This window comes from Phascolarctos cinereus, unplaced genomic scaffold (genome assembly GCF_003287225.1).
Source record: "Phascolarctos cinereus isolate Bilbo 61053 unplaced genomic scaffold, phaCin_HiC Scaffold_1;HRSCAF=81, whole genome shotgun sequence".
Lineage (NCBI taxonomy): Eukaryota > Metazoa > Chordata > Mammalia > Diprotodontia > Phascolarctidae > Phascolarctos > Phascolarctos cinereus.
Window position 1 is genome coordinate 42,253,868 of NW_027555514.1, and position 19,461 is coordinate 42,273,328.

A 19,461-nucleotide genomic window follows, 5' to 3' on the forward strand; every position below is an offset into this window, starting at 1 on the left:
CTGATTGCAATGGTTATAGGGAATGGAGGAAACAAGCATTGTTGAAGTACCTACTATGTGCCCAGGACTGTGCTAATATCTCCTTTGATCCTCACATCAATTCTGGGAGACAGATGCTATAATTATCCTTTTAGACAATTGAGGAAAGTGAGGAAGGGTCACCCAGCTAGTAAGTGTCTGAGGCTGGATTTGAATGCAGGTCTTCTTGACTACAGGACCTAGTACTCTAACCACTGAACCACCTAGCTACCTATTAACATAAATTTGAACAGCTTTAGGCATTGGGGTACCCTAGGTGATGGCTGAGAATTGTGCTCCTTCTAGGTCACTGTTTACAAGAAACTTTGCACTTTCTCTATGGGACTTGACTTCACCATGAACTAAATATACATGCAAAGGAAAATAGAATTTTACAGCGTTAAAAATATGCACTTACTTGTTGTCGTTTGGTCATTTTTCATTGCCCAACTCTTGGTGACCTCATTTGGGGTTTTCTTGGCAAAGACACAGGAGTGGTTTGCCTTTTTCTTCTCTGGTTCATTTTACAGATAAAGAAATGGAGGCAAACAGGGTTCAGTGACTTGCCCAGGGTCACACAGCTAGGAAATGTCTGAGGCCAGATTTGAACTCAGGAAGATGAAACTTCCTCCAGAGCCAGTACTACACCACCTAGCTGACCCTATGCAGTTATAAAAAGCAGTATTAAAAAATGTGCTTCATTCCATCTCCTTGCATATTGTCCACAGGTCCATCAAATAAGCAATTAATAAATAGTAATTAAGTACCACTATGTGTCAAACATTGTGCTAGGTTCTGGGGTTATAAGACACAAATGAAAATTCCCAAGGTGTTTGTATTCTATAGGCATGTGTGTATGTGTATGTGTGTGTGTGTGTGTGTGTGTGTGTGTGTGTGTGTGTGTGTGTGTGAGCATATGCGCACATGTGAAATATGTACTAAATAAGTGCTAGACCAAATTTGGGGGTGGTGGGAAGGGGAAGAGCCCCAGCAGCTAGGGGTATCAGGTAAAGGCTTCATCTAGAAGGTGACTCCTGAACAGAGAAGGAGACAAGATATTCTAAGAATCTGAGGTGAGGGGGAAGAAGGTGGGATTTGAGCTGAGTCCAGCCAAGCCCTGGAAGTGGAGAGGCAGAGGTGGGGGGCATGGTTGGGGGGAGGAAGTGTGCGGAGCCCTCTAGGCTTGGCAGGCAGCCAGTGCAAAGAAAGCTTCAGAGACTGGAGTGTTGGGGTAAGGAACTGCAGGAAAGCTTGTCGCCTTAATCTACCCCTAGTCTCCCCACTTCCACTGCCTCCCAACAGTGTTTTAAAGGATTTCATTCCATTGGAAAAGAATACTGTCTTAGGAGTCAGAAGACCTGGGTTCAAATTCTACCCCTAACATTTACTACTCACATGATTTTGGACAAGTCCACTGTGAGTCTCAGTTTCTTCATCTATGAAATGAGGAGATTGGCCTTCCAGACCTAGGTCTGTGAATAGCATCATGACTAATATTTGTTGTTGGTTTAAGTTGATAGGACAATAATAATAGCTAACATTTATATAGTACTTTAAGGTTTGCAAAGCACTTTACATTATCTCATATATACAAACATTCTATAAATTATTCATTTGACTTGGTCATGAGAAAAAGACGCTAATTTTTTATGAATTATTAGAAATAAGTGAATGAATTTAAATGCTAGCTGGTACAGTGGATAAAGGATTGGGCCTGGACAGGAAGACCTGAGTTTAAATCTAGCCTCAGCTGCCCTGGGCAAGTCATTTAATCTCTGTTTGCCTCAGTTTTCTTCTCTGTAAAATGGGGATAATAATAGCACCTACCCTTCAGGGTAGTTGTCAGGGCCCAAATGAGACAATACCTGTAAAGCACTTAGCACAGTGCCTGGCACTTAATAGTTGCTATATAAACGTTAGCTATTAATGTGTCGAAAACTTAACTAATCACAGAATAAATCAACACTCCAATAGTGATGAAACAGGCTACTGGACCGTGGCAAATTGGGTAACCTATGTAACACATATAATGTTTCCATGTAAAATTGAACCTTCTTTATCCAGTCATTTGGTAGGATTTAGGAGTCAGAAGATATTTTAAAAATCTACAGACCTGTAAAAAACCTGCCAGAGCCCGGACAATGGGTGACTCAGAGAGTGAAACATTTCTGTTGTTGAAAAGTGCTCTGCCATGGTGGGGCTCCCTTTTATCTATCTATCTATCTATCTATCTATCTATCTATCTATCTATCTATCTATCTATCTATCTATCTATTTTTTTGGTGAGGCAATTGGGGTTAAGTGACTTGCCCAGAGTCACACAGCTAGTGAGTTATGTGTCTGAGGTCTTCAGGCCCTCCTGAGTCTAGAACTGGTGCTCTATCCACTGCACCACCTAGCTGCCCCTGAGCTCCCTTTAAGAGTGGGTTTTTTTTTTTTAATGGGGAAGAAAAACCTGCCTGGTTGATTTTTTCCTGTTTGAGTTCACGCTTGCAAATATCTTCACTCCGCTTTTCTTCCACTTCTCTAAATGGAGCTTCACCCCTTAGGAAGTAAAACTTGAAGATCAAAGCTGGATGTGTCCGGTCAGCCTAAGCAGAATTCATCTGTTAGTACAGGTGTTCCTAACCTTTCTTTGTGTCACGGAACCCTGTGGTAATCTGGTGAAGCTTAGGGACCCCTCTTCTCGGAATAATGTTTTTAAATACAAAAAAACTACAAAAGAATTACTAAGGAAATAAATTATATTCAATTGTTGTTGCTGCAGTCATGTCTGACTCTTCATGACCCCACTTAGGGTTTTCTTACCAAAGATACTAGAACGCTTTGCTGCTTACTTCTCCAGTTCATTTTATAGATGAGGAAACAGGCAAACATGGTTAAGTGACTTGCCCAGGGTCACATAGCTAGTGTCCGAGTGTGGATTTGAACTCAGGACGATGAGTCTTCTTGATTCCAGGCCTGGCACACTATTCACCACACCACTTAGCTGTCTCTATATTGGAATAGAGGCATCCAAATGGAACAATGCATAGAAATCTGAACATGGAGTCAGGAAGACCTGAGTTCAAATTCTGCTTCAGACACTCACTAGTGGTGTGACTCTGGGCAAATCACTTTGCTTCAGTTTCTTCATTTATAAAATTGGGATAATAACATGTACCTCCCAGGGCTGCTATAAGTATAAAATAATATTTATAAAGCACTTTGTAGGGAGCAGTTAGGTGGCGCAGTGGACAGAGCACCGACCCTGGAGTCATGAAGACCTGAGCTAAAATCTGGTCTCAGATACTTAACATTTACTAGCTGTGTGACCCTGGGCAAGTCACTTAACCCTGATTGCCTCACAAATAAACAAATAAATAAAATAAAGCACTTTGTAAACCTCAAAGCACTCTATAAATGCCAGCTATCATTATACAGTTATGAAAATTGTTTTTATTGCTGACACCCCAGGTTACAAACCTCTGCGCTAGAGATTTCAAGGGTAAGGTTACTCCTGGTCTTTTGGAGAAATTAATTTTTGAGACTGAAGTTGAAGACAGAGCCCAGAGTAACTAGCAACTGGTTGTAAAACTCTGCTGTCCAGACTTAAACCCAGTTCAGTTATATTGGCTCCTGAGGTAATGAGGAATATATGCTTGGAAATAGCTGCAGCCAGGGGTGTCCTGGAGCCAGCTCAAACCAGCTCATAAGGGCTGATACATTTTCAGTGTATTTGTTTATATCTCAGGAATCGGTAAATGCTTTAAATAAGGACTTGGTTTATTGTTTTCTCGATTGTTCAGGCTTTAGAAAGTAATGGAGAAAATATAAATAATGTAGATTAAATCTAAAAGTGTGTCAGGGTTATGTACAAAGAGCCAGTCGTTAAACACTGAGGAGCACCCCCTGCCGTCAGCCTATAGTCAATAGTCTGCTCCCAATTTAAATACTCTGTATTTTAGAAAATTTCTTCAACCCTGCTCCATTGCAGGGTTGTGACACTAACTCACAGCTTGCATCATTAAGAAAACAACAACAACAAAATAAAATTATAAAAAGCCCCACAAAGTCCCTGAAAAAACGGACAATCCCAAACGGAAAGGCCGGATGCCTTTAAGGCAGTTAAGAGTTTTAGAAGAACCGCAAAGTATAAACAGCCATCCAACAGGAAGTCTGCCCCATCTAAGGGTACAATCGGAGGCCTCTATTTTTCCTCTTGTCACAATAAATGTCGAATTTGTGCTGAAAAATCTGTTTCACGGTTTGATTTCCTCTTTTCACAGGCCCCTTCCTCTGAGAAGCTGAAACATTTTCACAGACTTAAAAGAAATGTTATTGACAGAAAGACACATGGCAGATTGAAAGAGGGTTTGGCACGTTTCCAGGGATGACAGACACACCATGAGAAAAGATATCAGACATATCCCTGGAGATGTACATATAAGCCCTTAAATGAAGGTGGGCATTTCATGGATGGAGAATGAGAGACAAGGGATGGACATTCTGAAGAGGATATTGGTACCCTTGTGCTATGAAAAGAAGCCGAGAAAGACTCCCCGGTACATTGGGTGGATCTTCTGTGGAGGATTTACAGAAAGACATGGACCAAAGTTACATAAGATGGGCTAGAATCTGGCACTGCTAGGGGAAAATACACATGGTGAAGATGGATGGATTGGATGTTTGCGTGGATAGATTCCACCATAATGCCATGGCTGTACCATACACTGGAGGAGCAGGTCATCAGGAAAGTAGGTGAGGATATCCCATATTATCCTAACTGATTGGTGGGGTAGGGATGGGACATGCCTCCCCTTTCTACTACCAACTCTCCTTCTGATGGCAGTCTGGGTACCACAATTTAAGGATACTGATTGATAAGTAGGAGAGTGTTTAAAGAGGGCAACCAGCTTGGTGAACATCCTTGAGTCTATGTCACGTAAAGATAAGTTGAAGGAACTAGGGATGGTTAGCCTGAAGAAAATAAGACTCCAAAGGGACATGATAGTTGTTTCTGAGTACTGTCTGGTCCCTGATGACAGACCCAGGAACAATGGGTGGAAGGCACAAAGGGGCCATTTTAGGCCTGGTGTCCCAAAAACCTTTCAAACAATGAGAGCTGTCCAAAAGTGGAGTGAGATGCTAGGAGAGGAGGTGGCTTCCCTAGCCTTGGAAGTCTTCAGGTAGAGTTTAGATAGCCACTTGTTGGCTATGTGATAACGGGGAGTCCTTTTACATATGGATTGGTCCGGATGGCCACTGAGGCCGCTACCAACTCTCAAATTCCGTGATTCAGTGAGGTGACATAGCTATGGAGTAATGCTATGCTCCATGTCCATTTGTGATTCAAATCCCAGAGAGGGGCATGACTCAATACAGATGGGGGAAAATCTATTTACTGTAGGGTCATTGGAACATAGACAGGGCTGGAAGATACATCAGACATCATCTAGTTACATATTATAAGAGCCCCAGAAAAGCCCCACCCAAGTTCCTTGACTCCCCAATGCCTGAAATTGTATAATGGAGATTAGAGGTTCATTCATGGGAACATAGAATCATAGGTTCCAAATGAGAAGGAACCCAGGAGTCCATGGAGTCTGACTCCTTCACTTTACAGCTTTCTTAGTTTCCTATGAAAACATAACTATCCATGGAAAAGGTTACTCCATAAGACACCATTAATCATTTAAGCATGATTATACTTAGTGAGAATTGTGTTTATCCAACCCTCATAGCAGATGTGAGAACAAGATTGTTTTGGGAGCCCAACAGAGAGCAGTCTTGAAACGGAGACCAATGTGTATGAAGGCAGTGGTCTACAATGGGAAGGGCACTAGTTCTTTTGGAGTCAGAGGACCAGGGTTTAAATTTCTGCTCTGCCACTTCTACCTTTATGACCATGGAAATGTCACTTCATTTCTATGGACCTCAGTTTCATGAATTGTAAATTAAAGGTGTTGGATTAAATGACTTGAAAGGACCCTTTCCATCTATATATTCTATGATATTAAGGGGAGACTGAGTATCGAGACCTACTTAACCATTTATCCTAGGGCTGGTCCCAACTAAGAGGTAATGGTGACATGGGGAGATACTTTCCTTCTCCCCCAACTAGCATCTTTTGCTATTAAAAAAAAATGAGAATGCAGTCCACTCACTGCTGGAAATACTTGGAATGCACCATCAGGGCAAATAAGTGTTTTTGTTGTTATTTAGTTATTTTCAGTCATGTCTGATTCTTTACAACCCCTTTTGAGTTTTCTTGGCAGAGATACTGGAGTGGTTTGCCATTTCCTTCTCCAGCTCATTTTACAGATGAGGAAACTGAGGCAAGCAGGGTTAAGTGACTTGTCCAGGGTCACACAGCTTATAAGTGTCTGAGGTCAGATCTAAACTCATGTAGGTGACTTTTCCTGACTCCAGGCCCAGCGCTCTATCCACTGTGCCATCTAAGTGCCCCTAAATAAGTGTTAGAGACCTTCCTTTTTTATGTTCACTCCAGGTAATATTTCCTACATAATATGATTAAAGAGCAGGGTTGGGGTTAAAGGGAATCCAGAGTGAGGTCATACTTACATAATCCCTTAACCGAAATTCTTGTCCTTTGGACAAAATTATCTCATCTTGGTCTCCTGGAAAATATTTAATCATGGTGTGTGTGTGTATGCTGACGTCGTCTCCCTTTCCAGAGTGTATTTGTAAGCAACACAATTGGTGCATTAAAAAAAAAAAGATGGAAAAAAAAACTATTCCCACATCTGGATTCCAACTCGGAGAGGAAAATGAGAAAAACCAAAAGTTGGAAGGGTGGACCTTTTGTACTTTTTTATTTCCTAGAACACGAAATCCCACACTCCAGAGTATGACTATGAGAGCTCTGTGAACTTCAGTGTTTCACAAGCCCCCAGTTGAATTTATCTTTACAGGAGGCAGAGAAAAAAATATTATCTTTCTATACGCTAAAAATATGTTTCCAGGAGGGCTGTAGCATAGATTAGAATTTCACCTTTGGGCATAAGTTGCTCCTATCTGTGTGCGTGTGTGTGTGTATGTGTGTGTGTGTGTGTGTGTGTGTGTGTGTGTGTGTGTGAGAGAGAGAGAGAGACAGAGAGAGACAGAGAGAGACAGAGGAGAGAGAGAGACAGAGAGAGACAGAGACAGAGAGAGAGAGACAGAGAGAGACAGAGACAGAGAGACAGAGACAAAGAGGAGGGAAGAGAGAGAGGGAGAGAGATACAGAGACAGAGAGGAAGGAGGAGAGAGGGGGAGAGAAGGGTGGGAGAGAGAGAGAGAGAAAGAGAGAGAGAGAGAGAGAGAGAGAGAGAGAGAGAGAGAGAGAGAGAGAGAGAGAGAGAGAGAGAGAGAGAGAGAGAGAGAGAGAGAGATCTTTCTGTCTGCCATACATCCTCAGGGACAGGCACTGAGAATAAAAGGAATGAGAAATCCAGTTGTTTCCCATGGAGAGAAGGACCAAGCTCAGATGATGGACACCTGTGATCCCTCAGGGGAAGCAGATCTAATTTTAAATCTCAGTCTCTACAACATCCCTTCAAAAATGAAGTGAACCTGGAGAAAAGCAAGGAAGCTCCTGGGTTCTCACTGTGTTTCCTTTCTCTTGGCCCCAGCAGCTCGAGTGCGCCAAGAACATCAATGTCCTTGTGGTGCACTTGGGAGAAACTGATGAAGGCTTTTTAAAGGGGGAATCAGGCCAGTGGCTGTGACTTCCAGAATCATATATTGTTGGAGCCAAATGGTCTAGGTGTCCTGTTTTCATGTAAAGATCTCAAATGAAAGGAGTCATGCCATGTATGCTGACTGGCTTCATGTACAGATTACTGGACTTGGAGTCAGGAAGACTGGAGTTCAAATCCTGCCTTAGACACCTGGCAAGTCTCTTAATCTCTCTACCTCAGTTTACCTAACTGCAAAATAGGGTTAATAATAGCATCTATATCACAGGGTTGTTGTGCAGTTGAAATGAGATTACATTTGTAAGGCACCTTGTAAACCTACCTGTATTAAATTACTAAATGCTTGATATTAAAGCTACTATTACCAGTAGTAGTAGTAGTAGTAGTAGTAGTAGTAGTAGTAGTAGTAGTAGTAGTAGTAGTAGTAGTAGTGGTAGTAGTGGTAGTAGTAGTAGTAGTAGCAGCAGCAGCAGTAGTGGTGGTGGTAGCAATGGTAGTAGCAGTAGCAGGAGGAGGAGGAGCCAGAGCAGCAGCAGCAGCAGTAGTATACATGTACAGAGGTCTATATTTGTGTATATCTGTTTCTCTTTTCTTTGCCTTTTCCTACCCTTAACAAATACCAGTTGGGGCCATTCTTCCTTCAGCCTACTGCGTCTTCCAGGTGGGTGTTTTCCATTGCCTAGGTCTCATTCACCCGAGTACATGGATGGACCATTTGTCATCCTTCTGTGGACCACATGGCCCACCCACCTCTGTTCAGCACCACATAAAGCTTGTGCCACATCTGACTCTTGGGTGAGTCCAGGTCTCTTATTCAAAATGTTTGCCAAGTGAGACCTGGAATATGGGCTACTTCCCCACTTATTGAGGAACTGCCGATTTCTCTTCCCAAGCCCATATCCAAAGCCAACATTCAGAGCTACCTGGAGCTGACAAGAAAATACCCAAGTTGAAGAATTTGTTTTCCTCCCTCCTGGGCAATTTATGTTACATCAGTCATGTCCCAGCTTGATATGGATGGGTCCAAACAGCTTTCTCTTTCCATCATATTTGTCCTCAAATCCAAGTTTCCTTCCCATCCAAGTCAGATGTATTTCCACCCCCACCAGCCACCACTATAATCAGGTTGTCCTGTTTGTAGCACTTTCTGAACACTGTGGACAATAGTCTTTGCACATCCATTTTGTTTTCAGAAGATGCATCTCCAATCTAACTGGTTGTGATACCAGTTGTAAACTCTTTTATTCTTTTCACGTTCTTTAACACCATTTGCAAATATAATATAGTCATTTGTCTCTGGGTTTGGGTCTGCTGATTTTATCACTAAAGAGAATTCCTGATGTGGAAATTCCCCCCACCTATACTGACTAGCTACTCCTCCGTATCCCATCTTGTTAGGGAGTTGCTTGAGGGCATTGGGAGGTTCAGCAACTTGGCCTTAATTATATGACTGGTATGTATCAGAGATGAGACCTGAAGATAGGTTAGCTGAGGGCTGAACTCAGAGTCACAGGACGAGTGTTCTAATTTTGGCTCTGCTACTGTCTACCTGGGTGACCCAGACCAGCCATTTAACTCTCTGGTTTTCACTTGATTCATCTATAAAATGAAAGATTTGGGTAGATGGCCTCGAAGGTCCCCACCAGCTCTAAATCTACTATCCCATCTGGCTCTATGGTCCCATAATGTCTTTCTGACTCCAGTGCCAGCTCTTCTACCCATTGTCTCTTGTATGTATTTATGTATGTATGTATATGTGTGTTACATATAGATATAGATATACATAGCTGAGTCAGCTAGGTGGTGCAGTGCATAGCACATTGGACCTGGAATCAGAAAGACTTGAAGTCAAATCCAACCTCAGACACTTATTAGCTGTGACCCTGGGCAAGTTAACTTTTCCTCAGTTTCTTCCCCTGTATAATGGAAACAATAATAGCACCTATCTCCCAGGGCTCTTGTGAGGACAAAAATAAGATATTATTTGTAAAGCTCTCTCAGGTTTGTAAAGAGCTTTATAAATAATAGCTGATATTATTTATAAAGCTCTTTGTGAACCTTAAAGAGCTATACAAATGTTAGCTATTACTATTTCATGAACAATATTGTCTATGTGCAAATATCAGCAGTTTTTTTCTCAAAAGAGCAAGTTGCCTGTTTTATAAATTAAACAGCAAAAAGTGAGAGTAGCTTATAATTATCTCGGGATTTTCTTCATGTCTTAGCCTAGAAGGTAGGCAGTAGTGTCGTGAATCAGGAAAGACTTTTCTGTTTCATGAAGATCACAGTAATCTAGGCCCTTTCTCTGGGTCTTTGAACTTGCCCAATCAACGCGAAGCCATTCTCTTTCAATGTAATGCTAACAGGTCCCCGAAGATGAATTGTCCAACTGTAGAGGTATATAAAGGACAAAGCATTGGCAGCATACAAGGAGTTGGTGGCATCTCAGCAAAATTGCAACCAGGTGCTATATCTCATAAAATCATAATGGAGATGTTAGGGGATGAATTAATTGAATGGGGTGGGGAAGGTGACATAATCAGAGTGGAGGATGGAAAAAATGGAGCCATGAGGCCGGGAGGTTGACCAGCAGGCTATTGCAATAATCCAGGTCTGCACTGGGTAGAGTCTGAAGAGAGAAAGGAGAATATACAAAAGATGTTGTGAAGGATTTGGCAATTGCTGGGAAATGGGGGGTGAGGGTGGGGGTTAAGTGATAGTGAGTTGTTGAGTATGACACCAAGACTGCCAGCCTAGGTGACTAGGAAGATGGAAACAGAATTCATTATCATTTGGGGGGAATGATAATGAATTTGTTTTGGAGATGTTAAGTTTAAATGTCTATGGGATGTCTAGCCCTAGATATCCAATAGGCAGCTGAGGATGCAAAACCAGAAGTCTAATAAGAGGTTAGGGCTGGATAATTGGATTAGAAAATCACCTGCATAGTAATGATGATTGACTCCATGGGAGCTGATGAGATCTCCAAATGAATTAGTACAGAGAGAGAAGAAAAGAACAGAGCCTGGGAATACTTACAGTTAGTAGGCACGGCCTGGATAAAGATACAGCTAAAAAGAGTTGGAAGGAGTGGTCAGATTGATAGGAGGAAAACCAGAAAAGAATGGCAGAGAGGAAAGGGTGATGGAGAGCGTCAAGGGTGGAGAGATGAAGGGGAATTAGGATTGAGAAAAGGCCATTGGATTTGACAATGGTAAATTGAGAAAGAGCAGTTTCAAAAAATACAGAATACTTCACAAATTTGACTGGTTAAAAAAAAAACACCTTGTCAATGCTGTTACACCCCAATCACACCCCAATCACAGCTGACAAAGATATGCAAGACCCTTTTTATACGTAATCTTATTTGAGGTAAGTGTTATATTAGATTATTATCCTCATTTTGCAGTTGAGGAAACTGAGGATGACGGGGTAGGTGATTTGCTCATGAATAGAGCAGCTAAGTGGCACGATGGATAGAGCATTGAGTCAGGCAGACCTGAGTTTAAATTCGGCCTCTGACATTTGTTGTCGGAGTCACTGTGTTTGTCTCAGTTTCCTCACCTGTGTAACGGGCTGGAGAAGGAAACGGCAAACCACTCCAGTATCTCTGCCAAGAAAACCCCAAATGGGGTCACCAAGAGTCAGACATGACTGAACAACAACACAATTTTTAAGGCAGGATTTGAAACCTCTAAGATCAGCGCCCTATTCACTCCTCACCCTATTCCCTCTGCTACTTCAACACCCAGGGCTATTTTCTTTTGAATAAAGTCAGAGTTTCATTCCAATTCCATTTTTAAATGGCTGTAAAACAATGGGAGAGGAGTCTCTTTTTCTTTTGTTGCTGTACAAACATATTCCAAAGGCATTGCCAACAACAGGGACGGTTGCCAGGCATCACACTACTCATTGTTTTGAGACTTGGAATAGTCATGGTTATAAATAAGATGGATAGCTAGCAGTGTTTCAGTCCCTTCACAGTAGGTCAGGAGAAGCAGCAGAGGAGGGATTATTAGCCCAGGACAAGACCAGGAGTCCAGGAACTGAATGTGAGGCACAGCTTGGGGAATCCGTCAGACACCTAGGCTCGAAGGAGACCTTGGGGTCAGATCCAAGGGCTTGGGCTTGAAGGGGCAGGGAGGCTTCCAAAGTCAGAAGGACAGGTTCTTCAACACAGTCACTTGTCCCCAGCATCCTCTGGACTTCCTGCTAGGTGAGGACAAGTGTAGGCAGAGGGGAAGTCAGACATTTTTAGGGGTGCGCCGTCCCAAACGTAAAGGGGTGTCTTACAAATCCATGTTGGCTGCCGTGTCAGATGTTGCCATGTTGTTTCTACAGCCCCACTCATTTTCCCCTCTAGTTGACTCCAAATCTTGTATCTAAAATAGTTATCCATGTCTACTGTTGCAATCATATTAGCTCCCATACCAAGTCCCCTTACTCTCTTTCAATGGAGACAATGAAAAATTCCATAAAATTCAAACTTATCTTCATCTTTAAGATCATCTAATATCTGGCCCCTAACTACATCTCTACTGTCATAGTACTATAGGATTTATTTTTATTGATTTATTTTTTCAGGGGGGAGGAAATTGTGGTTAAGTGACTTGTCTAGGGTCACACAGCTAGTAAGCTTCTGAGATTGGATTGGAACTCAAGTCCTCCAGACTCCAGGGCCAGTGCTTTATTCACTGTACCTACCACCCACCTAGATGCCCCAGTACCATAGGATTTGGAGTTGGAAATAACTTCTAAGATCATTTAGTCTAACTCTTTTATTTTATTTTATTCATTTATTTTACATTTATTTTTCATAAAATTTTTATTTCTCTATATTTTAAAGATAAGGAAACTGTAGCCCAGAGAGAGAAGGCAACTTGTCCATGGCCACATATCTAGTAGGTGGTATAACTTGGATTTGAACCCAGGTCTTCTTATTTTGGATTCGTTGGTTTCCTGACTATATCGCACTCCATTGCCTCTTGCTTTTCCCCTCCCTGTTTCTACATTCTAATCATTACTTCTTGTCAATTTTTTTTTCATGGGGGGGCAGTTCTGTATTTATTTCTTCCACTATGATTTTTAAAAATATTGTCTATATACCTGAAACAACTTTATTTCCCTCTCCCAAACCCTTACCTGCTTATTAATTCTGAACCTAACTAGGAGGGATGATTTGAGAGTAAATCAGTGACTTGTAGAGGGTCAAGTTGTACTTATCATCTCCTTAAAGCTACTCCAATTTTCTTACCACCAACACCAGCTCCCCGCCATGGCCCTTCATGGCCAGGGGATAAACTTGGCAATATTGGCTGGCCTGAAAGGGGGACCAAGGGGCAGAAAGGTTAACATGGAACAAAATTGATGGGACAGCAGGATACTTAAGTTTATCTGCATTTTTAAGATTCCTCAGAATAACAAAGCCAATGACTATCATTAATAGTAATACTTGGGTGGTCTAGGAAATTTCCAGTGGAGAAAACCCCATTGCCAATATACTTTCTCTGAAATTCAGTTGACCGAGGGTGGGGCAGAGATACTTTGCGGAGAGGACTCATGCCACAAAGCCTGGTAGGGGAAGAGACCCAAAGACGGGAGAGACCCTGGATCACTTCAGGGCTGCTGCTGGAGAGGCTTTGACAGGAGCAGAGAATGTGCTATCTTGTAGTTTCCTATTTTAACTAATTATTCTTGCTATGCACATATGCCAAGCACAGTTGTTTCTACCTGATGAAAGATATGTTTTATCATTACCCTCTAAATTTCCATATGCTGGGACAAAGCCCCAGTCACCCCACCCTAGTTAGGGTTCTCCAAGCACCTCCTATGTGCTGGTCCCTCTGATCTTCACCCCCAAGTCCATCCCCCACAAAATCTTACAATCAGATTTGTTATTGACACCCACCCCCATACTGGACCTCCTTATTCTGGGATAGAAAGTGTTAGCACCTTCTTTGTCCCTTGCCCTCTTCCTCCCTCAGGTTCCGTCCTCCGAGGGACATAGAAGGCAGCGGAGGGCAGCAGAGCGGTACCCCGGAAAGAGCTCACCCTTGAGGCTAACTCCCTACATAACTTTGGGCAGGTTCCTTAAACTCTCTGTGCCTTAGTTTCTTTACCTCTAAATTAGGGAGCTGGACCGGATGACCTCTCCACGATCCCGACCCTCTTAGACGCTCCCCTTTCGGCTCGCACCCCAGGTCGATTTCCAGGTGATCATCTGTCCTGCTGTTTGTATGCAGTCTCGACTTCCCCTTCATGACTCAAATGTAAGCCCAAGTGCCCCTTCCTTCGCGTGGCCTTCCCACAACAGCCCCTCTTTTTTCTCCCCCACAGATGTGTCCATATGTTCCTTCCCTTCGGCCGCTCCCTCTAGCCTTCCATCGATCGATTGATGTCACTCCGAGCCCTTGTTTGCAGGGGCTCTTTTCCCTTCTCTCTCCTCATACGTCCGTGACAGGCTGTCATTCCCGTAGGGTGTCGCCGCAAGCATCCAGCAACAATAAACATCTCCACGGCAGGGTACGAGCCTCGAGGAGGGAACAGAGCTGTGACTTTCATGTCTGTCCAGGCCAGCAAAGGGAGAGGGAGGCTGAAAGGGGCTGGGGCCTTGGCTGGCCCCTTCTGCTGCCTGGCTCCTGGAAGTCCCCAGCCTGTCACTAAGCACTGTCTTCAGCACTTGTCTATTTTCATAACATGCTTTAAAGTCATTTTCAGAAGGCTTTACTTTTCAGCCAGGACCCCCTGCAGTATTGGCAAGATATCATGTTAGTTTTCCAACTAAGGAAATCAAACTTTTGCTGGGAAAAGAACCCTGGATTTGAAGCATGTGAATTCTGGTTCAACCTTGCTCCTGTTACCTATTGCCTGGATGACCTTGGACAAGTCACTTCTTTGGGCCACAGTTCCCTCATCTGGAAACTGAGAGGTCTGGATTAGATGAACTCTGGCTCCAGATCTATGATGTGATCTAAATGAACAGTTCAAGGCTTCGGACCAGTTAGTGGAAAGATGAGGATTAGAATTCACAGCAAGTGACCACCCTCCCAATTCATTTCAACCCAACAAACACTCACTGAGTACCTATTACGGAGAGGCAATGATGCTCAGGAAGGCACGGAGCACCCTCTCCACCAGGCAGATGCTTGTTTTAGACTTGCCACTTTATCCACACAGAGAGGTTTTAGTTGGAACTGTCTCAGCACTGGCTTCCAGGACCCCCTGTGGGTGTTACTAGCATTTGGAAGTGGCTGCAGGAAATGTCAGAGTTTAGGTTAATGGGATAGCCTGGTGATTTCAAAATATTCCCACTCACCACTTCTAACTCCCTAAGTGAAAATGTGTTTAGGTACTTTCTGGCTAGTGAGTAGGGGAAGTAAGTCAAGGGCATGAGAGGAAGACCACCCCATGGATGCTTTTGAGAGCTTCATAACTGGTCTTCTATTCTTACCTTCTCTTTACTCCAATCTATCCCTGCTCTCTGCTCTGATCTATCAAAGGAGATGAGATTTTTTTCCCCAAAATTTTATTTATTTATTTTTAGTTTTCAACATTCACTTCCACAAGATTTTGGGTTCCAAGTTTTCTCCCCAAGGAGATGAGATTTGATAGAGATAAATGTAAAAGGTTACACTTGGATATAAAATAAAGTCATTATCACAAGGATAATTGGGAGCATTTCAATAAGTCAACAGTCAAGCATTTATTTAGCACCCACTCTGTGCCAGATGGGGCTGCTAGGTGGGATAGTGGATAGATAAAGCACCAGGCTGAGTTCAAATCCAGCCTCAGACACTTATTAGCTTGTGACCCTGGACAAGTCATTTCACCCCTATTTGCCTCAGTTCCTCATCTATAAAATGAGCTGGAGAAGGAAATGGCACACTACTGCAGTATCTTTGCCACGAAAACCCAAATGGAGCCAGGAAGGGTCAGACATAGTTAAAAAGACTCAACAATAACTCACCAGGTACAGTGCAAAGAGCTGGGGATACAAAGAAAGGCAAAGACAATCCCTGCCCTCAAGTAGGTCACAGTCTAATGAAGGGATACAACGTGCAAACAACAGGTGTACAAACCAGCCATAGATAAGATATATTGGAGATAATCAACAGAGGGAAGGCATTAGAATTAGCAGGGGTTGGGAAAGGCTTCTAGTAGAAGGGATTTGGTTGAGACTTAGAGGAAGCCTGGGAAGGCAGTAGGTGGAGCAGAGGAGGGAGAACAAAAATGCCCAGAGCAAGAGATGGAGGGTCTTGTTTGTAGAACACTGAGGAGACAAGTGCCATAGGCTCCAAGAATACATGGTGGGATATGAGGTGTAAGAAGCCTGGAAAGGTATTTGTAAAAAGATCTGGAGGTCTTACTAGCCTGCTCTCAAAACGAGTGTTGTGATAGGGCAACAAAAAACGCATGCACCGCTAAGCTGCTCTGATAAAGGCAAAGGGCTCAGGCTGAGGGAGGCTCTGCCCAGAGCAGCCCACATCTGGACTATTGTGCCACATGGCCATGTCCTTTATGAGAATGGAAGTAAAAGTCCCCTCTTCTCCTTATGAAGTGGAGAAGTGACTAATCCATCGTGTCAGCGGTGACGAGCAGCTCAGACAGGAAGTGGGTCCACGTTGCCTGGAGCCAGCAAACTCTCACCAACAACCCAGACTTACCTCCACTTGGAGTCAGACACAGCACTTGGCAGGACCTCAAGGAGCACGGGCTACATTGGCCACTGCACATTGTAAAGAGGAAACACAAATCGTCATCTTCCCCATACAGGTCCCCAGACCTGGACCCTGATGGCTTGGCTCAACCCCAGCTTCCAAGTGAGTCTGTAGCAGGAGCCTTGCCAAGTCAGAGTATGAGCTGACTCGAGATGCGGAACTGGGCCTCCTGGCCCCCTGGAGCATTGTTCCCTGCCTGTGGTCACCGAGGGACATCCTGTTTCTGGGAAGGGAAAAGGAAAAGGGAACAGGAGCATAAATTCGTGGAAATCGGGTTCCATGCTATGATGGAAATTCTATCCCCCACCTTCCCTTTGTGTCTCTAGATGCAGCCTTTTCCTGAGTAATCCTGGGCATTCTTTGCTTTGAACAGACACCTCATTCTAAAGACTCTTCCTTGGGCAGGGGTTAGGAAGGGGGAGGTGAGACTTTGTTATTTGTTTTAATGCCAGAAAGTTGTGGAGATTCTAGACACTGGGCATATCACCCTCTTCTTGGATATGGCTTGGAGCCCTCAGTCTTGCCTTTCCTGTCTCTTGCCTGTCTTTCCTGCCCAACTAGAGAGGCTGAGAGGCAACAAATGTTATGAATTTAGGAAAAATTTGACCAAGCTCAAATATCCATTATTATGACAGCTGAATGTGACAAGCTGAAATAGCACGTGTTTCCCCTCCTCCATACATGGGTATCTGGCAGACTTAATTATATTAGACTGAAGTCTATTCAAATTAGTCTAAGCCAGTTATACATGATTCCCATGAGGATGGAAGCTAGACCCCAAAAAGGGAAACCCTGGACTTTCCCACATGGTCAAATCTATGGCATTTGCCTGAGGTTGTAATCTCATCAACTGGCCTTTCATTGTGGCTACACCCAATTTCCCAATTCTGTTACCCTTAATCTAGCCTAGCTCTCCATTGTTTTACCTCCCTATAGCCCTGGCCATTTCCCACCCTTAATCCTAGCTAGGCTCCATTCTCCCTTGGGCCACATGGTCCAGGTCCTAGGAGCTCTGTTCACCCCAGTTTACTGGCCACTTCCATCCAGATCTTCCTTAGACCCCTCCTCCAGTCACCCCAAACTACTTGGCCACTCCTAGATCCCTCCCACAGTCTTTATGTAAGGTCCTAGCATCCCTAAACCTCAACAATTCCACCAGTATGGAAACATCTTCCACAAATGTGGATGGTGACTTATGCAGTCTTAAATAGTGACCTGAGGCTCAGACAGGTAACTGTCAATGGTTACTTAGCTAATAAGGGTCAGAGGCAGGATTTGAACCCAGGTCTTCCTGACTCCAGGTTCAGCACTATCTCATGGCATGGTAATAAGGCAGTTATTGTGACTAGAAACAGAGGAGAGTGAATCAGCCTAGATAGATCACTATCAGCATGGTGCCCCCAGAGAAGAATCCTCATTGATTTGTGAGATCACTTCACTTGGCTTTGGAAGAAAGCTGTTTGACAGGTTTCCAATAGTGATCAACAGACATTGGACACAATGTAGAGAATGCCCTGGAGTTGAGGAAGTTTCCTACCAGTAAAGATTAGTTCTCTAAACATCATACCATGCAAGAGAGGCATCCAATGGACCAGCCAGTTAGGATCATCATATCTACCTTCAGGAAAGACAGCCATGCCTTTGACATATTTCATTGTTGTTCAGTTATGTCCAACTCTTCATGACACCATGGACCATAGCACACCAATACTGCCCATGGGATTTTCTTGGCAAAGACACTGGAGTGATTTGCCATTTCCTTCTCCAGTAGATTAAGGCAAATAGAGTCAGAGTCACACAGCTAGTAGTATCTGAGATCGGATTTGAACTCAGGTCTTCCTGATTCCAGGCCCAGTGTTCTTTTCACTGAGCCACCTAGCTGCCTCAAATTTAGACCTATTTAGCTTGTCTTAAATGAGGGCTGAGTTTTCAAAGCAATCCAGGGACTCTACAGCAACTGAAATGATTTTACACCTCTGAAAAAATGGCATGTTCACCATAATGCAAATGCAGTCCTTTCTCCATTCCTTTTAATTTGATTGATTTGACCTCTGGGTATATTGGGCTGGTTTTAGCTCCTGTCCTGGGTGGATTAAATTAGAAAATTCATTCATCCAGAGAGTATTGATTGAGCTTCTACCATGTCTTGTAATGCTAGGCACAGTTATGGCAATGGGTGAGGGTCCCCATGAGGATTGTTTGAAGGAACTTGGATGTTTAGCTTGGAAAAGAGACATTTTAGGGAGGTCATGATGGTGGTTTCCAAGTATTTGAAAGGCTTTGCACAAAGCAGGGGCTTAATAAATGTTTATAGGATTGGATGAGTTAAATATATCACTTGTTTAGCAGGAGTAAGACCTGGAAGAAATGGGAATTGGGTCAGTTAATGCTTGTATTAAGCAATAAAATATAAGACACGGTCCCCACCTCTGAGGAGTTTTCAATCTCGTTAGGGAGACAAGAAACAAGAAACACTTGAGTAACAATTTGAGGAAAGGTACAAAGACATTTAGTTTCTACATTTCTGAAAGAAGATAAGCCTACAGTAGGCTGGGCCACCAGAAAGTAAGTGGCTGAATGATCCAACCACATTCAGATCTAGCTTCCAGCAACTGCATTCTTGAAGTGACTGGGGTCACAGGGAGAGATTCAGTGGCTGTTCATAAGATAAAGCATGTCATTGGCTGTACAAAAAACATTTATGTTCCATAGGCCATTGTTTAGTTAGGCTTGAGGAAACTAACTAAAGGAAAACTTAAATGGATGAAAACTATTCACTGACCAGATTATGATTCAGTTGTATAGGCAAGCTATAGAGCTAGTCTATCCATCTGCATATTTTGGACAGACCGTGAAGACGGATGATGAGCTCTAACTCATGTTATGTGAGGGATGCTCTGTGGCTCCCAGTTGTGGAATTGCACAGTTCCCAAAGAATTACACTCTTTCCTCACCATGGGTCGATGGAGGTGCCTGACAGGCATGACATCCAACAGATCATCAATGAAAAACTTGAAAGCAGGAAATAATGAAAACAGGAAAAGCAC

General features: G+C 43.2%; 1 long non-coding RNA gene across 1 annotated transcript; it reads left to right on the top strand.

The window, feature by feature from the left end:
* The first annotated feature begins 4,290 nt into the window (after positions 1-4,290).
* Positions 4,291-15,365, top strand: LOC144456411 (uncharacterized). Its single transcript, XR_013485509.1, has 2 exons — positions 4,291-4,758; positions 14,034-15,365. It is a non-coding gene; the product is annotated as an uncharacterized LOC144456411 (long non-coding RNA).
* Positions 15,366-19,461: the final 4,096 nt, after the last annotated feature.